Genomic DNA, 25778 nt, shown 5'->3' on the forward strand with positions numbered 1-25778 from the left:
GTGAAGTCTTCCCTTACCCCATACAGTCTCTCCTTCCCACCTCCTGGGCTGTCTTCTGCATCCCTCTGCCTCCTCCCTAGACCATGAGCTCCTGAAGGGCAGGGACTGTGACTGGGTCATCGAGGTATCTCCCTGGGGCTTATGCTACGGGCTCACAAACTGCACGTGCTCTCATCATGGCTCACCCCTTCCATCTGATGCGTATTGGTCCCACTTTACAGACGGAGAAACCAAGGCACAGAGAGGTGAGGAAACAGTCAATTTTGTGACGAGACTGGGATTTGAACCCAGGTCTCAACCTGTAGTCCCTGCTCTCTCCATGGAGTCTCTGAATCCCAGGCAGCCCTGTGTGGGAAAGGGCAGCCTTAGCTTGGGGACTCTGTCCTACCCTGCCAGACACCTGCTCAGGACAGTGAGGGGGTTGCTGACGAATATAGACTTACTCCACCCACCTGCGGGGCCCCTGACTAGGAGGGCCATGTGAGACGGACTGACCCTTTGTCCTGGGCCTCCCTTGTCAGGCCTCCAAGGCAAGCCTGGTCTTTGGCTGCCCTTGACATCCATTCCAGATAAGGTTACTAGGAAGTAGTTCTGCAAAAGATGTGGGACTTTCCAGGACAAACCAAAAAGAGAAGACAGAAATGATCCTCCCACAGGGTCACATTAGCCCTGCCCATGTGGGTCCTCTCTGCCCCAGATGTCACCCCATGTCTGACTCTTTGCAGCTCTCAAGGGGACTTGAAGGTGACTTGATGGAACCAGCCCCAAGCCTTGAGTCATGAGATCTGGGTTCAAATCTTGGCCCCAGTGCTGAGCTTGGCAAGCCACTTGACCTTTTTGACCCTTGCTGGCTTTGTAAATGAAGGGATTATTGGAAAAATTAGATGGAATAATAAGTACCGAGTGCCTAACATGGGGCTGAAGTTCTCTCTTTATGTGGGGATTGAATTGGAGTTTAAGATATCCCTGTCTCTCCAGAGAAAGTCCCTTGTTTCCTTCTCTGCCAGTCTTGGTGATCTACAAATTCCCCAGGTAAGATCAGCACGCCCCCTGCTTTAATATAATCTGGTTTGACCTTCGTGCGCCGGGGGTGGGGAAAGCACAGCACCCCCTTTCCTCTTCTGCCCAGAGCTCTCTCCTCTCCAGCCCACGTGGGAGGCCTGGGCCTCCTTTAGATGAGATTGTTGCTCTGGAGAAAGTCCCTGTGTTCTGAAAACCATAGACTTCCAAGTCCTGCCACCTCCACCTCTGTGTGGTTTGAACTAATTTTTCAGAATTTGGCTGAGCTTGAACCCAATATATGAAAATCCCAATTTGTTGAACACAAAAGTCACGCCTGAGGATTCACTCTTGGGTTCCTTTGAGTTGTCAGCTCCCCCGTGTATGTTGTAAATGAGTCTCCCTTGATAGAATTTCAATCTACACATTTCTGAGGTGTTTCTGTGGAGCCAAATAAAGTAGCGTTTACCTGTTCCATGCTCTGGAAGTCACCTGGGCAGGCATTTTGAGTGGAAGCTTCTACCCTGAGCTGCACGGGTCATGAAGGCAGCTCACATCCAGACTCTTTACCTGGAATCAACAGCAGAAGCTTACTGCGTCCATTTCCCAGTCTGAGAAACTGAGGCCCAAGGAACGGAAGGGGCTCGCCTCAACTCCCGAGTGGAGTTAGGGCAGATCAGTACTAGAATGACCTCCCCCAATGTTTCTGGAAGGTCTTGAATCTTAAGGCAGACTTTGTGACCTTTCCTCCCCCGATGGCTTCTCTCCTCCTGGCTTCCTGCGGCCAACAGTTTGAAGTCGCAGCTTCTGAGGGTGAGAGCCTGGTGACCTGGCATCCGCTGACTTCTCCAGCCCCACTGCTGTGTTCCCTTCGTGTTCTAGCTTCACAGAACACCCTCTGGCCTCTGCATGTGACTTAGATTTGTTGCCCATGTCAATTCCTCTGCCTCGAAGCTGCTTTAGTGGACAGGGATGGTGGGGACAAGGGGATGAAAGTCATAAATGGGCAAGTGTGTAGGAGGGCTGGACTAGGTTGAAGCAAGCTGGATGCCCAAGGTACACAATGTAAGGAGGTGGTGATGATGGTTAGTTACTAAGTTGTGTCCGACTCTTGTGACCCCATGGACTGTAGCCTGCCAGGCTCTTCCATCCATGGGATTCTCCAAGCAAGAATACTGGTGTGGGTTGCTATTTCCTTCTCTAGGAGATCTTCCCGACCCAGGGAACCCAGGTTTCCTGAGCTGCTGGCGGATTCTTTACTGACTGAGCTACCAGGGAAACCCAGTGTAAGGAGATGGTTCCTCAAAAAGTTAAACATAGATGAGCACTTGTGTGTGTGTGTGCTCCGACTCTTTGTACCCCTATGGACTGTAGCCCCCCAGGCTCCTCTGTCCATGGGACTCTCCCGGCAAGAGTGCTAGAGTAGGTTGTCATTTCCTCCTCCAGGGGATCTTCCTGACCCAGGGATCAAACCTGTATCTCCTCTGTCTTCTGCATTGGCAGTCAGATTCTTTTTTTTTTTTTTTTCATTTATTTGTATTAGTTGGAGGCTAATTACTTTACAATATTGTAGTGGTTTTTGTCATACATTGACATGAATCAGCCATGGAGTTACATGTATTCCCCATCCCGATACCCCCTCCCACCTCCCTCTCTACCTGATCCCTCTGGGTCTTCCCAATGCACCAGACCCGAGCACTTATCTCATGCATCCAACCTGGGCTGGTGATCTGTTTCACCATAAATAATATACATGTTTCGATGCTGTTCTCTCGAAACATCCCACCCTCGCCTTCTCCCACAGAGTCCAAAAGTCTGTTCTGTACATCTGTGTCTCTTTTTCTGTTTTGCATATAGGGTTATCATTACCATCTTTCTGAATTCCATATATATGTGTTAGTATACTGTAATGGTCTTTATCTTTCTGGCTTACTTCACTCTGTATAATGGGCTCCAGTTTCATCCATCTCATTAGAACTGATTCAAATGAATTCTTTTTAATGGCTGAGTAATATTCCATGGTGTATATGTACCACAGCTTCCTTATCCATTCGTCTGCTGATGGGCATCTAGGTTGCTTCCATGTCCTGGCTATTATAAACAGTGCTGCGATGAACATTGGGGTACACGTGTCTCTTTCAGATCTGGTTTCCTCGGTGTGTATGCCCAGGAGTGGGATTGCTGGGTCATATGGCAGTTCTATTTCCAGTTTTTTAAGAAATCTCCACACTGTTCTCCATAACGGCTGTATTAGTTTGCATTCCCACCAACAGTGTAAGAGGGTTCCCTTTTCTCCACACCCTCTCCAGCATTTATTGCTTGTAGACTTTTGGATAGCAGGGCAGTCGGATTCACCACTGAGGCACCTGGGAAGCCTTCAGCCCAGCAATTCCACTCCTAAATGTAAACCCAAAAGAATTGAAAACAGGAGTTCAAATAAAAACTTGCACATGAATGTTTACAGCAGCACTTTCACAATAGCAAAAAGGTGGAAACAAAATGTTCATCATCAGATGAGCGGGGAGGCAAAATGTGATCCATCCATGTAATGGAATATTATGTGGCTACTGAAAGGCATTGGGTCCCATCACTTCATGGCAAATATATGGGAAACAATGGAAATAGTGAAAGACTTTATTTTGGGGGGCTCCAAAATCACTGCAGATGGTGGCTGCAGCCATGAAATTAAAAGATGCTTGCTCTTTGGAAGAGGAGCTATGACCAACTTAGACAGCATATTAAAAAGCACAGACATTACTCTGCCAAGGTCCATCTAGTCAAGGCTATGGTTTTTCCAGTAGTCACATATGGATGTGAGAGCTGGACCATAAAGAAAGCTGAGTGCCAAAGAATTGATGCTTTTGAACTGTGGTATTGGAGAAGACTATTGAGTGTCTCTTGGACTGCAAGGAGATCCAACCAGTCAATCCTAGAGGAAATCAGCCCTGAATATTCATTGGAAGGACTGATGCTGAAGCTGGAAACTCCAATACTTTGGCTACCTGATGTGAAGAACTGACTCATTTGAAAAGACTCTGATGCTGGAAAAGATTGAAGGCAGGAGGAGAAGGGGATGACAGAGGATGAGATGGTTGGATGGCATCACACCGACTCGATGGACGTGAGTCTGAGCAAGCTGTGGAAATTGGTGATGGACTGGGAAGCCTGGCATGCTGCAGTCCATGGGGTCACAAAAGAGTGGGACACGACTGAGTGACTGAACTGACTGACTAACTGAAATGAATGGAGTACTGGCATATGCTACAGTGTGCTTGAACCTTGAAAACATTAGCTAAATAAAAGAAGCCAGCGGCCACATATTGTAAATGTGGCTCCATTTATGTAAAATGTCCAGAATAGGCAAATTGATAGAGACAAAAAGCAAATTAGTGGTTGCCAGGGACTGCACAAGGGGAAAATGGGGAAGGAGTGCAAATGGATATGGGGCTCCCTTTTGGAGCGCTGAGACAGTTCTGGAACTAGATAGTGTTGATGATTCTACAACATTGTGAAGGTACTGAAACCCACTGGATTTATGCTTTAAAATGGTTTTAGTGGTAAATTGTATGTAAGGAAGCATCCGTCTCAAGTGCCAACCTGTACTTGCATGCCTTGAGGGGGACTGTCTTCTCATGTTTTGTGCCCTGGTTGCCTCACTCTAACCCTGGTCCTGGTGTCCACAGCCTCCCCATGGATGAGAGAATTTTGTGTTTGCTTGTAACTTCTCTTCTGCCCACCACCTCCCAGTACCATCCTTTCTTTTGGCAGTTTAGTTCATGGGCTGATTCATAATGAGGACATTTGGTTAAAAAAAGAGGCAGAGATAAAGAATTAAGAGCAAGAATTGCTTGGGAATGGTCATGAAATATTACTTAAGGAAAAAAAAATATAGAGAAAGGAAGTGGAGAGGAAAATGCACCAGGCTCAATTTTTTAATTTAATTTAATCTCAAATTTATTGAGACATAATTCTCAGACCATACAACTCGTCCATTCAAAGTGTACAAGCCAGTGGTTTGGAATGTTCAAAGGGTACAAACTTCCAGTTTTAAGATAAGTAAGTTCTGTGCAACTAAAGTGCAGCATGGTGACTATAGTTAATAATTGTTGTTGTTGTTGAGTTGTGTCTGACTCTTTTGCAACCCCATGGACTGTAGCCCTTCAGGATCCTCTGTCCATGGGATTTCCCAGGCAAGGATTCTAGAGTGGATTGCCATTTATCTTCTTCAGGGTATCTTCCTCATCCAGAGATAGAACCAGAATCTCTTGCATTGGCAGGCAAATTCTTTTCCGCTGAGTCACCAGGGAAGCCCATAGTTAATAATACCGTGTTGCATACTTGAAGGTTGCTAAGAGAATAGATCTTAAAAGTTTTCACCACAAACACACACACATGGTAATGGATGAGGTGGTGGATGTGTTAACTAACCTAATTATGGTAATCATTTCACGACATATACATACATCAAGTCATCTCTTTGTACTTTATACTTACATAGTGTTATATAGTTCATAAGGTTTTTCCAGTGGTCATGTATGGATGTGAGATTTAGACTATAAAGAAAGCTGAGCGCCAAAGAATTGATGATTTTGAACTCTGGGGTTGGAGAAGACTCTAGAGAGTCTCTTGGACTGCAAGGAGATCCAACCAGTCCATCCTAAAGGAGATCAGTCCTGGGTATTCATTGGTAGGACTGATGTTGAAGCGGAAACTCCAATGCTTTGACCACCTGATGGGAAGAGCTGACTCATTTGAAAAGACCCTGATGCTGGGAAAGATAGACAGCAAGAGGAGAAGGGGATGACAGAGAATGAGATGGTTGGATGGCATCACGGACTCAATAGATATGGGTTTGGGTGGACTCCAGGAGTTGGTGATGGACAGGGAGGCCTGGCATGCTGTGGTTCATGGGGTCGCAAAGAGTCGGACACGACTGAGAGACTGAACTGAACTGAAAGGAAATCAACCCTAATGTTCACTGGGAGGACTGATGCTGCAGCTGAAGCTCCAATACTTTGGCCACTTGATATGAATGAGCCAACTCACTGGAAAAGACCCTGATGCTGGGAAAGATTGAAGGCAAAAGAAGAAGGGGCAGCTGAAGATGAGATGGTAAGATAGCATCACCAACTCAATGAACATGAATTTGAGCAAAGTCTGGGAGATAGTGGACGACAGGGGAGCCTACAGGACTGCAGTCCATAGGGTTGCAAAGAGTCAGACACGGCTTGTCAACTGAACAACAACAAGTATGTCAATCATATTTCAGTAAAGCTGGAAAGGAAATGCATTTAAAAATCTAGTTTTTAGTATAGTCACAGATATGTAATGATATCAGCACAGTCAATTTTAGGACGTTTTTATCACCAAAAGAGAAACCATGAAGCCTCAAGAAGTCAGTCAATGTTTATGTCTACGGAGATGAAGAATCCCTGCAAGGACGGGATGAGCCTAAACCAGGATGAAGTATGGCAGCAAAAGGCCCCGTGCAGTCCAAGGTGGAGGGCTGTCTGGTTGGCTCTCTGAAGAGAGCAACCTCATGTTCCCTAGTGAAGGTAAAAATTCACATGTCTAATGACCCAGCAATTCCACTCCTGGTTTGAACTCTTGAGAGACGTCTGCATTTGTGCACAAGAAAGCTAAGTAAGGGTGCTGGCTACAGCAGTTTGTAGTGGAGGAGAAAAGGACGTAACCTAAGTGTCCCTCAACAGGGAAAAGATAACTATAGTGTGAAACACACACACAGTGGGTTATCCTATGACCGTGAAAATGATGACTACATATGTATGTATCAACATGAATACGTTTCAAAACCATGAGGTGATATGAAAAAAATCAAGTTGTAAAAGCATAGATGTTGCCTAGTGCCCTATATGCACATTTTTATCATGCAAAAACAACCATATATAACTTAAAATTTTAATTTACTTTGGTCTTCATTGTGGCATGTGAATTCTTAGTTGCAGCATGTGAGATCTAGTTCCCTGACCAAGGATCGAACCCATGCACCCTGCACTGGGAGTGTGGAGTCTTAGCCACTGGACCAACAGGGAAGTCTCAATCAAATATAATTTTTAATGTTTTATTTTGAAATAATTCCAGACTAGAGAGAATTGCAAAATGGAACAAAGAATATCTGTATACTTTCAGATTCCCCAAATGTTAGTATTTTACCACATCTGCTTTATCATTCTCTACCACATATTAAAAAAGTGTATATATATGTATTTATATATAAATATATACATTTATATGTATGTTTGCTTTATCATTCTTCCCTTCTAATCTCACTAAAACCAGATGTTCAGGCTGGTTTTAGAAAAGGCAGAGGAACCAGAGAACAAATTGCCAACATTTGCTGGATCATCGAAAAAGAGAGTTCCAGAAAAACATCTATTTCTGCTTTATTGACTATGCCAAAGCCTTTGACTGTGTGGATCACAATAAACTGTGGAAAATTCTGAAAGAGATGGGAATACCAGACCACTTGACATGCCTCTTGAGAAATCTGTATGCAGGTCAGGAAGCAACAGTTAGAACTGGACATGGAACAACAGACTGGTTCCCAATAGGAAAAGGAGTACGTCAAGGCTGTATGTTGTCACCCTGCTTATTTAACTTATATGCAGAGTACATCATGAGAAATGCTGGGCTGAATGAAGCACAAGCTGGAATCGAGATTGCTGGGAGAAATATCAATAAACTCAGATATGCAGATGACACCACCCTTATGGCAGAAAGTGAAGAGGAACTAAGAAGCCTCTTGATGAAAGTGAAAGAGGAGAGTGAAAATGTTGGCTTAAAGCATCAACATTCAGAAAACTAAGATCATGGCATCTGGTCCTATCACTTCATGGCAAATAGATGGGGAAACAGTGGAAACAGTGGCTGACTTTATTTTTTTCGGCTCTAAAATCACTGCAAATGGTGATGGCAGCCATGAAATTAAAAGATGCTTACTCCTTGGAAGAAAAGTTATGACCAACCTAGACAGCATATTAAAAAGCAGAGACATTACTTTGTCAACAAAGGTCCGTCTAGTCAAGGCGATAGTTTTTCCAGTGGACATGTATGGATGTGAGAGTTGGACTATAAAGAAAGCTGAGCACAGAAGAATTGATGCTTTTGAACTGTGGTGTTGGAGAAGACTCTTGAGAGTCCCTTGGACTTCAAGGAGATCCAAGCAGTCCATCCTGAAGGAAATCAGTCCTGAATATTCATTGGAAGGACTGATGTTGAAGCTGAAACTCCAATATTTTGGCCACCTGATGCGAAGAGCTGACTCATTTGAAAAGACCCTGATGTTGGGAAAGATTGAAGACAGGAGGAGAAGGGGATGACAGAGGATGAGATGGCTGGATGGCATCACCAACTCAATGGACATGAGTTTGAGTAAACTCCAGGAGTTGGTGATGGACAGGGAGGCCTGGCGTGCTGCAGTCCATGGGGTCACAAAGAGTCAGATACAACTGAGTGACTGAACTGAACTGAACTGAGAAATTGAATATAGTCTTGTAACCACCACTGCAATTGAGATATGGAACATTTCCATTACCCCAGAAGTTCTTCATGCTCCCTTGTAGTCAATCCTCACCCAAACTTCAGGTTACTGGAAACCACCAATCTGGTTTCACTTCCTATAGTTTTGTGTTTTCCAGAATGTTATATAAATGGAACCATACTGTGTGGGACTTCAGTGTCTGACTTATTTAATCATTACAATGCTTTTGAGATTTATCCATGTTGAGTTTGTCCCACGTTTCAGTAATTTATTGTGTTTAATTGCTGAGTAGTATTCCAATGTGGAAATGGCCTAATTTTGTTTATCTGTCCACCAGTTGTTGAGCATTTGGGTTCTTTCCAAGTTTTGACTATTGCTATAAATATTCATTTACAAGTTCTTGTATGGGCATGTGTTTTTGTTGCCTGCATGCTAAAGTCGCTTCAGTCGTGTCCAGATCTTTGTGACCCTTTGGATGTAGTCCACCAGGCTCCTCTGTCCATGGGATTCTCCAGGCAAGAATACTGGAGTGGGTCACCATGCCCTCCTCCAGTGGATCTTTCTGACCCAGGGATCAAACCTGCATCTCTTAAGTCTCCTGCATTGGCAGGCAATTTCTTTACCACTAGCGCGTCTCTTGAGTAAATACCCAGGAGTAGGATTATTGAGTCATATAGCTAACTAAATAAGAAACCACAAAACTCTTTTCCAGAGTAATTGTACAGTTTTGCATTCCTGCCAGCAGTGTGTCTTTTTAGTTGCTCCACATCCTTCCCAGAAGTTGATGTTGTCAGGATTTAAAATTTTAGCCATTCTATATATGTGTAGTGCTAACTTACCGTGGCTTTAATTTGCACTGACTACTGAATAATGGCGTTGAGTATTTCATGCACTTATTTGCCATCCATTCATGTGTCTTCTTTGAAGTGTCTCTTCAAAGCTGTTACTCATTTTATTATTGGGTCATTTGTCTAACTTAAAAGAACTTTAAGGGAATTCTTTGGTGGTCCAGTGGTTAGGACTGTGTGCGTTCACTGCTCAGGGGCTGGGTTCAATCCCTGGTAAGGGAACTAAGACCCTACAAGCTAGGCTGTGCTGCCAAAAAGTATAACTAAATAAATAACTTAAAAGATTTTAAATTCTGGATCTTGGTTCTTTATCAGACATTTTCTCGCAGTCTTCGGCTTTTCTCTTTGTTTTCTTAACAGTGACTTTCATAAAGCAGAAGTTTTTCATTTTGAGGAAGTCCAGTTTATCAATTTTTTTGTTTTTTACAGTTTATACTATTTGCCTCCTGACAAATCTTTTTCCAACAAGATCACAGATATATTTTCCTATATTATCATCTACACTTTTCATAGGATTACATTTTACACTAAGTTTATGATCCATTTTGAGTTAATTTTTATGTATTGTGAAAGGCAAAGTTTTTAAGTTCTTTTTTTAAAAATAAATATCTGATTGTTTCAGCATCATTTCTTGAAAAACAAAAAGACTATTCTTTCTCCATTTCACTGCCTGGGTCCCTTTGCCAAAAGTCAACTGACCATAAGAGTAGGGGTCTATTGCAGGACTTTCTATTCTGTTGCACTAATCCATAGGTCTAAATCTAGGCCATTATTACACTGTCATGCTTACTGTTACTTTACACTAAGTAATGTGAGTCCCCCAACTTCACCTTCTTTTTCAAAATTGTTTTGGCAATTCCAAGTCCTTTGTATTTCCATATGTAATTTAGAATCAATTTGTCTGCATGTACCAAAAACAGCCCACTGGGATTTTGATTGGAATTGTGTTTATTCATAATTGTGGAAGAACTGATATCTTAAAGTATTGAGTCTTCTGATCCACGAACATGGTATATTTCTCCATTTATTTATGTTCGCTTTGATTTCTCTTGACAATGATTTTCAGTTTTCAGTGTAAAAATTTCATTTCATTTGATTTATCCCTTAGTTTTTTCATGTTTTTGGTGCCATTATTGTAAGTGATATTGATTTTAACTTTCATTTCGAAAATTTTATTCCCAGTACATAGAAATGCAATTGATTTTTGCATATCAGTCCTGTAGCTGCAGTCTTGCTAAATATTCTTATTATTTCTATTAGATTTTTAGTTGATTTGGGGGGTTTTTCTACATGGGTGATCATGTTGTCCATGGATAGGTAGAGTTTTAGTTATTCTTTTCCAACCTGTTTGCTATTTACTTATTTATTTGCTGTTTTACTGGATGGGCTGAGATAGCCAATACAGTGCTGAATAGAAGTGGTGGCAGTGGATACATTTGCATTGTTCCCAATCCCAGGAGGAACTCATTCAGTCTTTCACCACTAAGTATGGTGTTAGCTGTAGGTCTTATTAGATTGTGGAAGTTCCCTTCTGTTCCTAGTTTGCTGAGAATTTCTTTTTTTTATCATGCGTGTGTTTCAAATTTTGTCATATGTCTTTCATGCATCTATTAAGATGATATATTTTTTCTATCTAAATCTGTTGATATAGTGAATTACCTTGATTGATTATTTAATGTTAAACCAACCTTACATTCCTGAGATAAACCCCACTTAGTCTTAATGCATTATTCTTTTCAGATATTGCTGGATTTTATTATCTAATATTTTGTTAAAGATTTTTGTACCTATATTCTTGAGGGATGTAAGTCTATAGTTATCTTTCCTTATACTGTCTTTGTCATGTTTTGATATTATTAATTCTGAACTCAGAGAATTAGTTGAGGAGTACCCTCCCCTTCTATTTTCTGAAAGAGTTTATGTATAATGACATTGTTAAAGGTGAATTTAACTTGGAGAATTTACCAGTGAAACCATCTGGCCCTGGAAATATTTTCATGGGAAACCTTTTATTAGCCATTAGTTCCTGTTCCTTCATAGATATAGAATTCTTTGGGTTGTCTATTTTTTCCTGAGTGAACTTTCATAGTTTGTGTCCTTCAATGAGATCACCTGTTTCATTTTTTTCTTTTATGGCCTCACTGCATGGTTTGTGGGATCTTAGCTCCTTGTAAGTGTAAGTGAAAATCGCTCAGTCATGTCCGACTCTGCAACCCATGGACTACCCAGTCCATGGAATTCTCCAGGCCAGAATACTGGAGTGGATAGCCTTTCCCTTCTCCAGGGGATCTTCCCAACCTAGGGATTGAACTCAGGTCTCCCGCATTACAGGCGGATTCATTATCAGCTGAGCCATGAGGGAAGCCCAAAAATACTGGAGTGGGTAGCCTATCCCTTCTCCAGTGAATTCTCCCAACCCAGGAATCAAATTGAGCTATCAGGGAAGCCCTTGACCACACCGAGTCCTAGCCACTGCATCAACAGGGAATTCCCTTGCTTGTTTCACTGAAGTTGTCAAATTTTTGGTCATAAAGTTGGTCATAAACATTTTCTTACAGCTTTTTAAAGTTCCTAGGATCTGCAGGGATGTTCCTTTTTTTTTGTTTATTTTGGTGGCACCCTCTGGCGCGTGGAACTTCCCTAACCAGGGATTGAACTGGCGCCCCCTGCAGTGGAAGTGTGGAATCTTAACCACTGGACCACCAGGGAACTCCCCTTTTCACTTTTGTATCTTTCTTTTTTTTTGTTCAGTCTGGCTAGAGATTTATCAATTTTGTTGATATTTTCAAAGACCTAGCTTATGGTTTCATTTATTTTCTCTTTTGTTTTCCTGTTTTCTATTGACTGGTTTCTACTCTTATCTATTTTATTTTCAAATTTCTGCTTGCTTTGGGTTTAATTTGCTCTCCTTTGTTTAGTTTCTTAAGCTAGAAGCTTAGATACTTGGTTTTGGAACATTCATCTTTTTTAATATATCCATTTAATGCTATAACTTTTCCTCTGTTACACTTTTAGCTGCATCACACAGACTTTGATATGTTTTCATTGTCATTCAGCTAAAACTATCTTCTAATTTTCTATGTGATTTCTTTCCATGTATTATTTACTGATGGGGCTTCCCAGATGGCTCAAATGGTAAAGAATCCATCTGTCAGTGCAGGAGACAGGAGTTTAATCCCTGGGTTGGGAAGATCCTCTGGAGAAGGAAATGGCAACCCATTCTAGTATTCTTGCCTGGACAGAGGGGCCTGACTCAGTATAGTCCATGAGGTGGCAAAGAACTGGACATGACTAAGCGACTGAGCACATGCACACATTATTTACTGATACATATGGTATATTAGGGCTTCTCAGGTGGCACTATGGTAAAGAACCTGATGTGACTTCGATCCCTGGGTTGGGAAGATCCCCTGGAGGAAGGCATGGCAACCCATTCTGGTACCCTTGTCTGGAGAATCCCATGGATGGAGGAGTCTTGTGGTCTATAGTCCTTTGAGTCGGACACAACTAAAGTGACTTAGTATGCATGCACAGGTATATTGAAAGTTAAACAAAAGTTCACAAATGAAAATTATACACAATAACTTCCAGATGGGGCTTATACTTGGGAATGAGGGATAGATGGAAATTGGATGGGGCAGGTGGTAGATATTAACAATGCTCACCAACACGTCAGCTCTTGTCTTCTTCTAAGCACATAAGTAGATTATGTTTGACTCCTCTTTTGAAGTTGGGCGGACATATGACTTGCTTTAGCCAGCGAAACATGAGCAGAAGTGACATATGTCCTTTCCAATTGTAAGCATTCAAGAGCAAACGTATGGGTCTTCATATTCCCTTTCTTACATAGTGAATCCTGAAGTCTTCTGCTGACATCACAGCATCATAAAATGGGGAGCGTTCATCAGCCTGGGTTCCTGAATGAATACAGCTCTCTCTGGTCAACTCTCTTTGGATACAGAGGATGAGAGAGAAATAGATCTTTATTATTTAAAACTTCTGGATTTGGGGGGTTGTTTGTTATTACCACTTATCTAGCCTTTCCTGACTAGTATAGGGAGATTTGAATTCAATTTTAAGTTTTTTTTTTTTAATAAATCTAAAGTTTCATTTTTTAAACATGAGTAGTTGTCATAAATTTTCTATAATTTCTGTATATTTAAAATATTTAATTTTCTAAAGAAAAGAAATATTAGAGGAAGAGTCTGAAGAGGAAGAGGCAGCTGTAGTAATGAGCTCCTTTGTTCTACCACCCATGTTTTTCTCCATCTATCCTTTGGGTTTGGCTGGGCAAACCAGGGGAGAGTGCCTTGACTGTTTCTCCAACCAAATCATCATCTATGAACAAGTGCTCCTCACTCTCACCCTGCTTCTGTATACCACTTGTCACCATCTGGTACTTTACATATTTATTTGTATGCTTATTGTCCCTTATTCCTTAGAAATAAACTCCTTAAGATCAGGGACTTTACCTTATAACATCAGTGCTTAGAACCATGCCTGACCCACAGAAGCAACTCAATACCTGTTTATTTGTGGAACATATGCATAAGGTTGCTTGCACCAGGCATCTCTGCCAAGAGAGGACAAAACCCCATCTTCCTGTTCCACATTCCTTCTCACTTGCCCTTCCCCCAAAGCAAGCACACAAGGCTGTTGATAAATGTGTTATCAGCTCTTTACTCAAAGGTTCAGATAAAAGTTGCAAAACCATGTTTTGATGTAGTGTGGGGGGGAGAGGTGGGGGGGTGGGGGGAGCCTGTATCTGCCTGGAGACAGGATGAGGGGACCTGGGGACTGTTCCCTTTGGGTAGCCATCTCCTTCTACTCCATTGCCTGCGCAGGTGGGAGTCTGGATAAAAACATCCAGAGAGGTGTGAAAGACAGCACCTTCCCACCAAGACCCTCCCCGTAGCCTCAGAAGGAAGGCTTTCTCCAGCGGACACAGGAAACATGGGCCTTGCTCCCAGGGCTGTAGTAAGGACCTCTGGCAGCCCCTGCCCCAGTACTCAGCTACAGAAATTCCCTGGTCACCTGGGCACAGAGACGCTCTGGCTCCACCAGCCCACGCAGAAGCCTCAACTCATGTAATTAACCATAATGACACATGGTGCGAGCTCCCAGCGTCTCATGCTCTCATGACACATCTGCCTCCCAGCCCATCTTGGGGGCCAGCAAGGCTCTAATTAGGTCTGGCGCCAGCAGGTGGGCGAGCCAAGGGGCCAGGGAGCAAAAGAAACCTGGCCTTAGAGTTCATGGGCCAATATGACAAGTCCCGTTAAGCTACTTTTTGACTATGAGGCTTCAGGCAAGTCAATTCATTTCTCCAAGCTTTCATTTTCTCATCTGTAAAATAGGGCGATAAGTTTACACTACACAGAGTTGTAAGAATAGTAGATGAGGGTTGTAGTGTAGAAGAGTATGAACCTTCCCTTCCAGGGAGACTGCTGATGACATTGGTGCTGGACCTGGGGGAGAATGGACTGGGTCTTGGGAAAGGTCTATGGACGCAGGGTTAACCGCCAAACCTCTGAAGGCCAATCTGACCAGAATTAGTTCTCCAAAGTCTCAGTGAAGGGCCACTAGCCCATATTACTAAACTGACTGATTTTCCAAAAACCTGTTTAAGTAATATTGTTTTTATGTTCAATGTACATTTTTCTAATGAACATATTTCCTTCTTGGTAGCGTTTCAAGGTCTATTCAATGTGGCCAAAGCTAAGGGTCATAAAATATTTACTCTTCTAGTTCATTTATTCTTCTTAAATAATCCCCTATGAATATTTTTTCCATAGTATCACATGGGAAATTTTCATTATTGACTGATTTTTTTTTTTTAATCTCTTAAAAAGTAGCTTTATGTTTCATCAGCACTTTAGCATTTGGGGAATTCTTCTGCAGATTTTGCTAAACAGTCAGCTTCACCAGTTGTCCAAATTTACTGCTTTGCTCAAAATGTATTTTTTAAATTTATTTTTCTATTTTGATTTCAACTTTTATTAAACTTATACATGCACTTTGTTCTGGATGCGGTTTCCTGTCTAATCTGTCTTTGCCCCCAATTCCCAGCCACCAGAGGCAACTGCTTTTAGCAAGACAAAGCAGTTTCTTTTTCCTTCCTTTATACTTCTAAATAGCAGATTCATATAGTTCTTTCTTTTTAAAAATTTTATATAAATTTATTTTTTATTTTGATATTTTCTTCATTGAATTATATATATAAATATATACACACAGAGGTAATTAATGCATAATATACACAATTATCATTAAACAAGTTACAAGTTATAAGAAAAAGTTCTTTTCTATCACAAATATACTGCTATTTCTCAATTTTCAGCTTTAAATATAATCTATCATCTTCCTACTTTGGCTGATAAGAATTTCCTTCCCATAGAATCTCCTTCCCTGCTTCTCCTGGTCTATCTTCCTTATATCATAAGTTTTGGTTATATAAAAATTCTGGGTTTATTTTGTGACAGTGTAAATACAGTTGAGAGCCCAGCCATGTAGAGTACTATGATTACAACTGTTTTCTTTTTTGCTTCCCTGATATCTCAGTTGGTAAAGAATCTGCCTGCAGTGCAGGAGACCTGGGTTCGATCTCTGGGTTGGGAAGATCCCCTGGAGAAGGGAAAGGCTACCCGCTCCAGTATTCTGGCCTGGAGAATGCCATGGACTGTATAGTCTATAGGGTCGCAGAGAGTCAGACATGACTGAGCATTTTCTTTTTTATTATGACCATTTTTTTTTTAAAAAACATTTGTTTGACTGCATCAGGTCTTAGTTGTGACATGCAGCTGGTCGTTACATCATGTGGGATCTTTCGTTACAGCACATGACTCTCTAGTCAAGGCTTGTGGGCTCAGTTTCTCCAAGGCATGTGGGATTTTAGTTCCCTGACCAGGGATCAAAGCCACATCCCCTACATTGAAAGGTGGATTCTTAACCACTGGACCACCAGGGAAGTCCCTACAACTATTTCTTGAAAGTCTTTCTCTTTCTCCCAGCATTGTTCATTTTCCTGTTTTTCGCTTGCCTGCTTTCTGGGTGCTCATTCCAGTTCATCCTAAATCCTCCTTCAGGAGATGAGGTCATCAGGCAACACTTTTGCTTCCTCTTTTTCTTGGAGACATCCATCCAGGAGTCTCCTTTAACACTTTCATAAAGTTATGCTATATGGGATTAAAAATAATTTTATTTTAAGATACTTCACATTATGGAAAATATGCAAGAATAGTACAACAACCTTGATCTTTTGACACTGGTTATGTTAACTGATTAATTCATCATTTTACCCAGTTTCCCCACTGTAAAGATATTTTGTTACTTTTGTAAGTATCTTGTGTGGGTAAAAATCCCATTCCTCACTCCATTTACTTCTATTGTTTTAGTAGTCATTGATGTTTCCAACCTAAAATAACAATCATAATAGTTGCCAAAAGGTGAATTTCCTTTTTCATTTGTTGTTTGGCACTCTGCTATAAGGAAAAGCATTCTCTTCTGTCCGTGTACTTATTTATTTGTTTGTTTAGAAGCATGGACCCATGGATTTCTGTTTCATTCGATGGGCTGTGATCCAGCGCTATCATTTATTTTGATGTTCAAGTTACACCAGATTCGGCCAGAAAAAGCCCCTTTCATCTGGCTCTTGTATCTTTTTGACACGTCCCCTTATTCTTTACTTTCTGACACAACAACATATTCAGACTCAACTAGTACTTTATCTAAATCAGTCTGGCAATCAACTCTTTCTCCAAAGAGCTGAATTCCTTTTAAGGGGAGAATGGTATTCTGAAAATACGATCTTGGTGGTAAGTGTGCTCATTGCTACTGAAGCATTGCTACTCTCAGACCTTCTCAGTGAACAGAGCCAAGAAAACCCAAGCACACACATTTTAAAGCATGTCTCTCACTGATAGCTCCAACTTCAGTCCAACACCACAGCGTTCTTCAGGGTCCTCCTTTCCATATTTGTACCTCCCTTGTCCATGTCCTTGTCCCTTGGACTGCAAGGAGATCAAACTAGTCAATCCTAAAGGAAATCAGCCCTGAATATTCATTGGAACGACTGATGTTGAAGCTGAAGCTCCAATACTTTGGCCACCTGATGCGAAGAACTGACTTATTGGGAAAGATCCTGATGCTGGGAAAGATTGAAGGCAGGAGGAGAAGGGGACGACAGAAGATGAGTTGGCTGGATGGCATCACAGACTCAATGACATGAGTTTGCGTAAGCTCTGGGAATTGGTGAAGGACAGGGAGGCCTGGCGTGCTGCTGTCCATGGGGTCACAAAGAGTTGGACATGACTGAGTGACTGAACTGATCAGTCCATGAGAAACCTGGCTTGTTTAATCCATGGTGGATTATTCATCTGCTCCATCCCCTGTATAGACCTATGCTCTGACCCACTGGGCTGCTGCCCCACCCAACTTTAGCTCTGCCCATAAGGGCTACCATACCAGCCTAGGACCTGCCTTGTGAATTTCAATCGGATGAGATGAGAAAAAACAGAGGCAGGAGGAAACATGGATAGAGGGAATGGAAGTGGGAGGGAGGGAAGGAAGGAGAGAAAATAGGCTGGCAGGCAGGGGATGGTTTTGAATAGCTATAGATTTCTGGGATTTTCAGATTGTTCACTTTATCTCTAAGCCACCTCCCTGTTGCTGAGGGAACTGGAAATAAAGACGGAGGGAGAAGGGGTTGCACTCTAGCCTGAGGTGTAGCTCCCAGAGGTGAAGAGGGGTCTGGCTTTCCATGGCCCTTGAGAGCCTTCCTGATTCATCTCATGTACATTGTTAGAAACTTTACAAATCAAAAAGAGTATTTTAAAGTGGAGGTAAATTTGGTTAGCTCAATGAGTTGGTGATATGGCAAACTGATCTTCTGATGAACTAACTTAGCCACGGTGGGGATTGGGGGTGAAGGGTGGTTCCTACTCACAGACTCTGGGGTCCCATCCTTCTAAATCCATATGCTCATCTGCATTAGAACTGTTGAGCTTCTGCATGATCTTTCTTAAATTTAGAGAGAAAATTGAGCCTGGGTGCAAGCCCTGTTGTGCCTCCGACTTGCTGTGTCACCCTGGGCCAGCCTCCTGCCTGTCCTGTGTTTTAGCTCCCCAGCTGGTAGAGGAGAGGTCAGGTTCTAAGTTCTGTGCATCTCTACCTCAAGTGAGTGGCATATCTGAGGGCCAGTGGAGTGCCCTCTGGTCAGCAGTTCCCAAGGCAGAGGAGAGAGGAGCCACCATCCCCATCCTCCCCAGAGAAACAGGTTGGCCGGCTGGGCCTGGGCCTGCGGCCAAGGGGAAGCTGGAGACAATGAGCTGGGTCGCCGGGCGCAAGGGCAGGTTGTGTAACTTCCGCCCTGCGCCTGCAAACAAGACTTTGGCCGCAGACTTTGAACTGGGCAGTCCTCCCCGCCTCCTCTAGGACCCAGGCCACCCAGCTTAGGGGACAGGGCTGGGGAGGGAGCAGGGTGTTTTCTTAGTCCCAAGGGCAGCCAGGTGTGGCTGCTGATTCCTTGAGAAAGACTTACCAAGAAGGGTCCATTCCACGGAGAAGGAGGAGGAGGCTCTGTGTGGCCAGGTGTGTGCACATGGGCAGCATCACTGTGTCTGCACCTGTGGTCATGCCCAGGGTCACCTGCATGGGAACGATCCTGGAGGGGTGTCTATCTGCTCACATGGGTGCACAAACATAAGTTTACCAGCCTGCAGAGTGTGAAGTGTGTCCACCTGTTTGAGGGCACCTTGGCAAGCTGATATGTGTGTATGTGTGTGTGTGTGAGCTATTTGCATGCACTCATGTTATAATGGGATGTGTAGCAGATTGCATACATGTGAGATTGTGCATGTGGGTGTGATTCCCTAGGGACATGTGTACTTGAGTGTGTGCTAAGGAGTGTGCATATGAATATAAACCCACGCATGTGTACACACCAGGAGTGGGTGTGTCTGCCCACTGGAGTGCACATGTTTGCTTGTGTTCATGCAAGTGTGAGCCCCTAAATTGCTGAGCCTGTGGTCTCTGTGGGCATATGATGTGTGTAGATGTGTGTGTCCTCTGGTACTTGTGAGTGACATGAAGTATGGATGCTTGTCCAAATGCCGATGCAGGACAGGTGTCCCTGGGGCCTTGGTCTAGTTCATCACCTGCTTCACCCCTATGGCTCCCCACAACATGTCAATGACTGCAGGCTTCCAGCAGGTCTCTATTCTGAGCCCTCATTTCCCACTTACCATGGAGGGTAATGTTGGACAGGAGGAGTTTTGGGACTTCTCTTACCTTTGTGGGGGCCTTACATGTGCCCCAAAGAATATGCAAATAGGGAGAATTTGAGAGCACAGAAATCCTAGGATTTGCTTTGATCCCTGGATGAGGGGAAGGAGGCTTCAAAGTGATGGATGAAACCAGGAACCCAGAGCCCGAGACAGAAAACACCCGGAAGGATCTGAGAGATCTGCCAGTCTTCCATATGATCAGCTTCTGCAGTGGTCTAAAGTCATGGGGCTGACTGAAGTGACCTTTATCCAGGGCTCTGGAAAGGAAGGGAGAGACCTCTGTGAGCAGCCCTCAATGGGAGTCCCAGAGGTACTGGCTGGGAGGCAGGACCCCACCCTCAATTCACTCATTAGAGTCTGTGCCTTGGTCCTCTGCTCTTGGTGGAGTGGGCCCCTGGGGCAGCTGCCCTGGCTTGAAGAAAACCTTCATTCCCCTTGTGCTAAGTTGCTTCAGTGTGTCTGACTCTTTGTGACCCCATGGACTGTAGCCTGCCGGGCTCCTCTGTCCATGGATTCTCCAGGTAAGAATACTGGAGTGGGTTGCCATGCCCTCCTCCAGGGGATCTTCCTGACCCAGAGATCGAACCCATGTCTCTTAAGTCTCCTGCATTGGCAGGCAAGTTCTTTATCACTAGCGTCACCTGGGAATCCCTCATTCTCCTTAGGGCTGGTTTTAAAATTCAAGCCTTTGGCTTGAGTACCAGGGATGACTCTGAAGGGAGAAGACGAGACAGGCTTGCTGAATACCTGCTCTGTCCAAGTCCTCTGCTAGTGTGGCCCGATGGGGCATTCTTTGCCTCCTTCACTGCTTTCTCCTCTCCCCTGACGTGGTGCTGGAGAACCTCTGGGAAAGGACAGTAAGGAGACAGCCTCGTTGCACATGACATACATCATTTATGCTACAGGAGACAGTGTTAGCATCAGAAAGCTTTGTCCCCTCAGAGAAGGTTCACTGCAAAGAGCTAGAAGAAGCTAGAGCCCTGTCCACTTCCCAGTCACATGCCCTCAGGGATCTGACTCCAACCCTCCAGGATAAAGACTCTGGGCTTGGAGAAGTGGAGGATATTCTAGGGGAAGGAAAATCCTAGATGCCTGCTATGAGTCAGAGCCAGACAGAAAGACAAATGCCACTCTTGGTGTTTCAAACAGAGGAAGTTTAATACAGGGACTTGATTACATGGGAGAGGGAAGGGCCAAAAAGTCAAATAGCAAATGGTGAGGCAATCCAATTCGGGCAGGGGCAGAAGGGACAAGTGGGGAAGGTGATGATACTTTCTGCACTGTGCTTAGATGCTCAGTTATGTCCGACTCTTTGCAACCCCATGGACTGTAGCCCACCAGGTTCCTCTGTCCATGGGGATTCTCCAGGCAAGAATACTGGAGTGAGTTGCCATGCCTTCTTCCAGGGGATCTTCCCAACCCAGGGATTGAACTCAGGTCTCCCACATTGCAGGCAGATTCTTCGCTGGTCTGAGCCACCAGGAAAGCCGAATGATGCTGCCTAGGGGTAGTTTGCATCATGGCAGGAACCAAAGGTTCCTTAAGAGCTAAAGACACAAAAGACGGCAGCCAGTGCTGGAAAAACGACGTGCTCCACCCTCCCCCCTTCATTTAAGCAGAGAACTCGGGGGTGGAGGCAGTGGGGTGGATATCCTGGCTTCTCCCACCCTCTAATCTCCTCCCAGAACTTCCCCTTAGCTCAACCTGGCAAAGGGGCCCAGGAAAAGCAGTTTGCAGGAGATGAACAGTCGCACTTGAAAGCAAAGGAGCAATGCCTTTTCGTGTTTTCCCATGATGCACCTGCAGAGGACTTGTTGGGAAAAGCAAAGAAATACTTGGCTTCGTCCCCAGGACTGCGGATATGATTAACTTCTGATAAGAGTTTGATGGACCGCACACCCTTCCCGGTGTCCCAGGTGCCTTGAGTGTGGCTTCATGACGTCCCCACCACAACCCAGCAAACTCAGGACAAAGCTCCCTGGACCAGAGACAAAGAAACCAAGGCTTTTAGAAGGGAAGTGGCTTCTTCCAGGCCCCCGAGGTGGAAAATGCTAGAGCCAGGGCTCATACCCATATCAATGGGACTCCAGGGGCCCGAGCCTGGGAGGAAAGTGATAAGTCAGATGTTGGGAGCAGACACTGTTTATCAATCTGAGTTGGGGGACTGTGGTAAAATTCTGAGATGGAGAGAGGCATTGAGCCGGATGAGACCAGCTGGGAAGAGAGCCAGTGATGGTAAAATTGTGAACCGCAACTAGTGGTTAAGGACACAGACTGGGTCACATCTACTCTGCCACTTCCCAGCTGTGTGACAGTATCTTTCTGTGCCTCATTCTTCATCTGTGAAATGGGTATAATAGTGATATCGATAGTTGTACCTGCTACTCAGGACTGTGGAGGACTGAAGTTCATATAAATGATTGGTACTATTACATGCTATTCTATTTCTGTTTCATCAGTGAGGAAATTAAGGCTCTGAGAAGTAAAATTAAGGCTCTGAACGAAGGTGGTACTACAAGGAAGTAAAACGGACTGAAGTCTATACTGCATCTGTGGCACTCTCTTGTACCCCTTCATTCTCGGCCTGTCCTGCCCGCAGATTCCTTCCTCACCCTCTTTGGCCATAACCCCTCCCCACTGTCGTGGCTATTGTCTCTGCTGTCTCATGTTCCCCTTTGATAAGTCACCTCCTCCTGCTGGCCTCCAGGCTTCCCACTGTCTCTGGTCTCTGGGGGCAGCATCTCTCAGATAGTGTCTTGGCTCTTCCATGCTTGAGTCACCACCCCTAGATTATCTTCCCTCTATTCAAAACTGAGAGTGTTTCAGTTTTCCTGAGGAGACCATGCCTGATACAATTGCTGCTGTTCACTGTGAGTTTCCTTGGACCAGGCCCCCTCTGCACTTTCCATGTGTTACTGGATTTAATCGTGTCACTCTGGGTCAGGGACCATGACCCCACTGTAGAGAGGAGGAAGTTGAGGGTACGGAGAGAAGCTGTGTGGCTCGTGAGGGGCAGAGCTGGGACTCCGGGTCAGGAGGTCCAAACCCGAAGCCCACGCCTTGACCACTGCCCAGTACCACCTGGCTTGCTGTCGGCTATTGTGGCTGCCAGGAGACCGCTCTGCACCAGAGCACAGCCCTAGGGTGGGAACGGCCTCTGTGAATTCCCTGTCTGCCCCCAAATGCCCCCCAGCAGCCCTCAGACATGCCACGGGATGGTGTCTCCTGCACATTCTCTTCTCCAAGCTGAAGATCCTGGTGCCTGGTGGGGAGGGAGGCAGGAGGTGATTTCAGGCCCCTCCCCTCGGAGCACCCTCGAAGGTCTTCCTCCAGGGCCCTGGGAAGGCTTCCCACTCTGACGTCTCTTCCAGCCCAGCCTTTCCCTCCATGCCGACCTTGGACCCTCCCAGGACCCCCGATGACTCACCCGCGCAGCACTTTCACTTCCTCCTTCTCTCAAGGAGGCTTTGGACCTGCTGCAGCTGCAGCAAGGAGGCCTTCTCTTTGGAGGCTGGAAAGGCCATGACGGGCGGCCGTGGACCCTGGCCTGAGGGGCTGGAGTGCAGCCCTGGCTGAGGGCAAGCTGGTGGAAGTCTTCCTGGGCCTCCTGGCCAGACACTGACCTGAGCTGGACTCTGTCCAAATGGTCAGTCGCCCCTGGCACCTATACAGGCTGACACGCAGGAGGGTCAACCTAGCATTTTTAAGCTGGAATGATGCCATCCTATTTATTGATGGCATTGGAGGGACCCATCTTCATTCATTCATTTATTCCCTCATTTAACAAGTCTGCCTTAGCCTCCTGGGTACCAAGCAACCTCTATTGGACAAAGAAACCAAGGCTTGGTCTCTGCCCACAAGGAGCTCACAGTTGACAGGGTGGTGGTTGTGGTTGAGGGGGGCAGATCCATCAACAGAAAATGCAACTCGATAGAGAAGCCTTGCACCTATTTCTCAGATCTCTTCACAGTTTACCAGAAATGTTTATACCGAAATGCTTCCTGATTACAACCTGGCCTTCTCTCTCCACTTAGAACACATGATAGTTCCCAGCTATTCCAGGGAGCAGGCAAAGTCGGGGCTGAAACTTATGCTTTCTTAGCATTTCAGCTCAGACTCCTGGGTGCAGGCATGCCGTACTACTCTGGGGGCAACCATTCACATCCTAGTCTAAGAGGATGGCGCCCAGTGAAATGACCGAGCTGTGGAGTCAGACCTGGGTTACACTCTCGGCTCGGCCATCGTCTGACAGCGTGACCTCAAGGAAGTTGCTCATCTTCTCTGACCTTCACTTTATTCATCTGTAACATGAAGCTATTGGTAGAGCCGTAGTATCGTGTTTTTTAAGAATTCAGTAGATCATCCAGGCAGAGCACCTGGCACTCGGTAAACATGAAGCACTCAGTCAATGTCCGCTGTCATGGTGAATACAGTGTTTACAGTGAAGGTCTGTGGGTACCTGTTCCTGTGTGTGTGTGTCTAAGGGGCAATCGGGGAAGGCTTCCTAGAAGAGGTGACATTGGTGTTGGGTCTTAAAGCAAAAGGTGAGGAAGAGCATTCCAGGTAGAGGAAAGGCCAGACACGGTCAGGGACTGGGGAGGCTTTGGGGGAGGCCAAGAGTGGCCCGAGGGCTTCTCTAGTCTCTGGACTGTTAAGTCTCGGCCTGAGCTCCCCAGGCCCCAAGGCTGCAGCCTGGCCCAGGCCCTCTGTGGTATCTGGGTGGGTGGGGGCTGCCCCAACTTGGTCTCTGAGGTGCTGGCAGCAGCTTCAGGCCTCTCACCTCTCTGCCTCCTCCTGTTTCCGGGCCTCCACTTCCTTCCCCTGAACAGACCGCAGAGGCGTTTCAGAGGAAGCTGCTACTTATTTTAGCAGCCATCCCTGGACACCCCCACCCACAGCTGCTCCTGCGCCTGAGCCCCTTCAGAGGCACCCAGTCACTCTCTGAGCCACAGCTCAGAGCACTCAGGGGTGAGGAACATCCCACGTGCTTCCCCGCAGCTGTACCAGCCTGATCCTGGAGCTGCGAGACCGGGGTTCAAGCCCAGCCCGGAGCCTCACTTACTGTACGCTCTCCAGGTTCCTCCTCCAAGGCCACGTGACCATTTGTGCTACAGGACCAACATTGGGCAGGAACTGACCTCTGGGGAGAATGGGGTGGGGTGGAGTAGATGCACTGCCAGTCTTGCTGACATCCAGCTGGAAAGCCCTGAGGGAGCGTCTTGGGGAAGATCAGGTTCAGGCTGGGGACGTTGCTGAGGCTTGTACTTTGAAAGTCCATCTTTAAGAACAAAAGAATCACAAATACAAATTTACCTATGAAAGTGAGTTTTTATGTAGAAAGAGCCTGTGTAACTGGGGAGCCATGAAGCTTCAGCTTTTCCAGCGTCTTGGCAAACTTGACCTCGGAGAGGGCCCCCAAAGTCCCCAAGAGACGATGGGGAAACTGAGGAAAGGGAGGGGGCACCACCAGCCCAACAGGGTCACACAGCTGGTGACCCCAGATTTGTTAATGAATCAGGGCCCATGTTTTACTCACACCCCTCGACAGCCCCTAGTAGCCCACTGGGATGAGGAGGGCATTGGGGAGGATGAAAGAGAGACCGAGAGGATGAAAGACATGGACACAGGGAGACAGGGCAGCTCAGCATGGGGAGGACACGGGCTCTGCCTCTTTCTGGCTGTGTGGCTCTTCCTGAGCCTCAGTGTCCTCATCTGTAAAGTGGGGTGATGGAAGGAAGTTGTGGGCACTGGCCATTCTGTTTCCTGTTCCTTTCAGGGCTTGTAAATTCGTTCCAAAGCACATTGATGATAGCAACACTTACCTAGTGCTTACCTCATGCCAGGCACTGTTCTAAGCACAGCGTTTTAAAACTTCAGTCATCTAATCGTCACAATAATATGACCAGGTAAGTGTGATTATCACCCCATTATCAACATGATAATATCACCATTATCACCCTCAGTTCCAGATGAGGCAACTGAGGCCCCGGAGGCCAGTCAGGCTCCGGGTTGGGTCCTGGGAATGCAGCTGTAATACATACATGATTTTGTTCTTGAGGAGCCCAAAGCTGGTGGGGACAGGGGTGCCAGCAAGTGTGTTATTAGAACCCCAGAGCAATCCTGGTTTGGGGCCCAAGGGAAGTCGTC

The sequence above is a fragment of the Cervus elaphus genome, chromosome 11, assembly GCF_910594005.1.
Source record: "Cervus elaphus chromosome 11, mCerEla1.1, whole genome shotgun sequence".
Classification (NCBI taxonomy): domain Eukaryota; kingdom Metazoa; phylum Chordata; class Mammalia; order Artiodactyla; family Cervidae; genus Cervus; species Cervus elaphus.